Source organism: Anthonomus grandis, chromosome 9 (genome assembly GCF_022605725.1).
Source record: "Anthonomus grandis grandis chromosome 9, icAntGran1.3, whole genome shotgun sequence".
In the NCBI taxonomy this organism is placed as follows: domain Eukaryota; kingdom Metazoa; phylum Arthropoda; class Insecta; order Coleoptera; family Curculionidae; genus Anthonomus; species Anthonomus grandis.
In genome coordinates this window covers 13,510,882-13,515,454 of record NC_065554.1, presented here as the reverse complement: position 1 = coordinate 13,515,454, position 4,573 = coordinate 13,510,882, and the positions used below count along the sequence as shown (strand labels likewise).

Sequence of the window (4,573 nt, the reverse complement as noted above, 5' to 3'; positions counted from 1 at the left end):
GCATTCTTGATTAAATCAAGGTATAAATAAAATTGCACTAAACGAAATAGAAAAAATATTCTCTCCGTTCGGTATTATTCGCTTTTAAACATATTGGTAAACCAAATAAGGTTTCGTGTGAAACAATAACTTTTATGATAATAATGTGACATTAACACTGACCAAAAATACAACTCTACAAGCAACAACACCCCTACAAATAAATTACACCTGAACAGGTGTAGTAAAGAAAATACAAATAAATAAAAATGCAAAAAATAAGATTTTGAAAGGCTGCTATTTTGCTATGGTTAGAAGTATAGACTTAATATTCCAGGAAGTATTCCATAAAGCATTCAGTGGGAGCTATCAAACGATGTAACGCATGACGCCCTTTCTATTTGATTATATTTTTCAAAATGGTATCCCGCCCCCATAGATTGCTAATGATGTGTGAAAATTTTAAAAATTTTATATAAATGCATTCAAAATATAAATTATGAAGGCGACAATTAAGTGTCGCACTGTATTATAACATTGATGTGTATGAAGTATTTTAAATATAAAGCAAATATATTATTAGGCAACGTTAAATGAGCAATAAATAAAAAAATATATGGGCTCATGTAGGGATCGAACCTACGACCTCCGAGGCGATCAAATTCAATACGGCGCTCTGACCACTGAGCTAACGAGCCAGTGATATTGTAAATAACTGATAATAATTATAGGTAATTGATAACATAAATAATCATATTGCAACACTTGATAACAATACAAATTATAAAATATTTGTAGGTATAAGATTATGCCTTTTGTCATATAGTATATTTTGATCAAGGCATTTCATCTTTTAGTCAAAAACTGCACTGCACTGCATTAACCTTAATATCTATACTAAATTTGAAAAAAGTACTTGTACTCCTACTCGTTTGCCCGGTTTCTGCATATCGTTGATTTTAGAGACACATGTATACGTATACATTGACATCGCTTTTTAAAATTTGCCATAACACTCACCACCCAGAGTTCAACTTTTAATACCCTTAGACGCTTATGGATGCGACAGAGATAATACGTTTTTTAGCAACGAAAATAATACGTTTTTTTTTTCTAATAAAAAAAGGGCTCATATCTGTTACTGACGTTGGACAATCAAGTCTCTGGTTAACTTTCAGCCCTATGTACCGATAAATCTGGTACGTAGGGATAAAAGTTCATCGCATCAGTCTAAATCGAGTAAATGCAGCCTGGAAAATTGACAAATGGTCAAAGTTCGGGTTCGTCGTTTCTAAATTACCCTTTAAAGGTCTTCGAACGAGCATTCTAAATATAACAGTGTTGTTAATACTTTTATAGTTCTTCTTATTCAGATAATTTTAAGTACTGGCGGCATCCCATAGAAAAAATTATAAATGACATTCAAATTTAATTAAAATTACTAAATAGGTGTCTCTATTGTAATTATTGAAGAGTAGCATATTATAGTACAGAAATGATATAGAGTGAATGCATTAAATTTATAATTTCTGAACAATCGGGTATTTTTTTCGACATTTGGAGCCCTTACTTATGGCCACCTACCTAAAACTTACAAATGGAAATATTACCAAAATTAAAATATTTTAGTCAGGTTTTGGTAAAATTTTAACTGTGAAATAATATTCTGAAAACTGACGCTGTATATTGTATTATATTATATATATAAAATTCCAGTTTTAGTGAATTAATTAGCGAATTAAGTACTAAATATTTGTTTTGTACTTAATTAATAATACAATATATATTTTTCCACATAAAATTGTAATAAAAGAGTTTTGGTTTCCGTTATCGATTTTAAATACTTTACGAAGACGTCTCACCATTCCTTTTTAGCTTTGTTAAAAAAGTAGGAATAGCTTCTTTAAATACCTATATTTTGTTTTAATTTGTATAACTACTATCAAACTATTTTATTATTTTACATTCTTCACGAAGTATAAATAAATTGAAAATACCTGAAATAGTTTTTGAATACAGATTTTATAATTTTATTGTACTGCAAAAGTGAAATATGAACAAAGGTTGAATAGCAAAAGGCACCGTACTAGAGTAAGTGGATAGCTCGGAGAATTCGTTACTAGTCGCACAATAAAATTAAATAAACGTCAAGAAAAACGTCATTTAGATGTTAAAAAATATAATATTTCCTTTAACATATATTATCTTATAATCATACGTTTAATAATAGTCCAGAAATCAGTACCGAAAAGTACCTTAAATATAATGTAACAATTTGACCATGTTTAAAGAAACATAGCCTTCACCAGTATCTAACAAGTCCAAAGATTAGAAGTAAGTGACGAAATTTAAAGAATAAATGTTAGCAGATAAGCTATTTGAAATAAATGAATATTTAAGCGCTATTTGTCTATGGAAGAGGTTCGCTTTACAAGAAATATAATATAGTGTACATTTCAAGAAACATGTTACCGAATAACCAGTAATGTGCTTTTCGTATAAGAACTTCTCCTGGCAGCATTAATTTTGGATCACTGTATGGGGTGAACTCTATGACGATAAGTTTGTTGTAACTCATATTTTTCTAAATAGACTACCTGGCAAAATTCATTTCTGTTTTATTCAAAATATTTTACCAATTTTGTTGTTTAATCTTAAAAAACTGAAAGACTAGAATTAGCAGTGCGATAGAACTATGGGCTGTTTGTTTGCTTGCAATATCCCTGATGCAATGATGCCAAATGCTTATATAGAAACAGCTAAAAAAACACATTTATATTACAAAAAATTGTCACTTATTTTGTCAGGTACAAAGACACAAAACAATACTACTATTCCCCTTTAATAAAATATAAAGCATTTTTCTATATAATATATGATAAGATACTTTATAAAAAAGTCAATATTCAAAGTGAAATGAATGTATGTTAAAGAAAAAGGCAACAATATGGCAACGCTGGTCGATCACATTGATGATTCTACCGACACAAGGAAACTGTTCCAGTGACGCCGTTAAATAATATTTACATGATAAATATTTACTATTAATAAATTATGCTCTAAATATAAACAATATTGCCATTTATGAACTCTTTACGTGCCTTTTTAACGTATTTCATTTACTCTAATGAAATAAGGTACTAAAAAGGTACCTATCTAATAAAAAGCATTTTTATGTAAATTAAATATTTTGTAATGATTATAGATTTCTTAATAAGTTTTATTAAGGTTTATTGTTGTGTATAGTTGTATTAATGTTCTATGATTCCCTATGTTACGTTTATCAAGACGGTTCCCTCTTGATATTATGTTACGACAGTAATCAGTATTGGCATTTACTTATAAAGAGATTGGCTTGAATCACCTTTTCCCAATGTGCAGCATAAACAACACAAGTTTTTACCATCGTAATAGTTCACAAAAACACTTAAATAAGACCTTTTAAAATACAGAACTTTACAAATGCCGAATGTAAACACCAAAGCCTTTTGACTCATATTTATGAGGAACTCTATAACGGAGTTTCTATTCTTAAACGACAATTTTTCAAATATTTAAATAGGCCGAGGGAATCCTAATCAATGGCCTTCTCAATTGTCAGATTTTAATCTCGTTAAGAGGCTTTCCGAAAGTACCAAAATTGTTTTGAAAGCTAGGAAATGCGAGGAGCAACATGGTAGAGATTTTGAGTAAAGTTAAAAAACACCAATTGAAGTGTAAATATTTAAAATGTTTTTGAACCTAAATTTTTTTTGCTAAATCTTTTCTATTACTTGAATAATTTATATTTTAAATGTTAAATCGTTAATAAAACCATTATGTATATTTTTTCAAGATATTTTTTATAATCCTTAAATACGCTATAACTTTTTTGACTAATTGAATTATACCTACATTAATCTTAAAGTCGGTATTTTTATTTTTGAAAAGCAGTAAACAACTTAAAAAAGAAACGTTCTGCGGAATGTCACATAATAGGTTTGTCGAGTACTTCAACCGAATTGTGTAATTAGCTCTAGATCTAACCTTAGATAAAAGCCTTTGATTTTCAAGGAGAAAATAAAATATTTACACTAAAGAAGCATGTGGAAGTAAAGCTTCTACATCAAACAATGTCAAATGCAAGACTGATAAAATATATAAAGTATCCTATTTTAAATGGCAACGTTCTTATCTATTTTTATTAACAAAATACACTTAATATTCAAGAATATAGTGAAGTAAAACTCTGTAAAATAATCCATTAACAAACACAGATCGTTGAAGTTAAAATCAAATGAATCAAATCCTCATGATGTGATATAATACGAGGTCTGGCTATTGAATAACGAGACTGCGTGCTTAGAGGGCACCCTAGACGGGTGTGGAAAAAAACGAGTAGTGCGTTGGGTATCTAGATATCTTCTCTATGCACGTACCAAAACACGTTTTCGTCACTATTATAGTATTCGTGCAGTAGCGGTCTGAAACGAACGTGTTTTTTTCTCGTGCCGAAAACCATGTGTGACGAAAAACAAGAGCAACGCATCAATCTTGAAATTGAAAAAAACTCCGACTGAGTCCTATAAATTGTTGCAAGAGGACTATGGGGAAA

General features: G+C 29.6%; 1 non-coding gene across 1 annotated transcript; it reads right to left on the bottom strand.

Moving 5' to 3' along the window:
* Positions 1 to 597: 597 nt before the first annotated feature.
* Trnaf-gaa (transfer RNA phenylalanine (anticodon GAA)) lies at positions 598 to 677 on the bottom strand. The gene has a single exon. It is a non-coding gene; the product is annotated as a tRNA-Phe (tRNA).
* Positions 678 to 4,573: the final 3,896 nt, after the last annotated feature.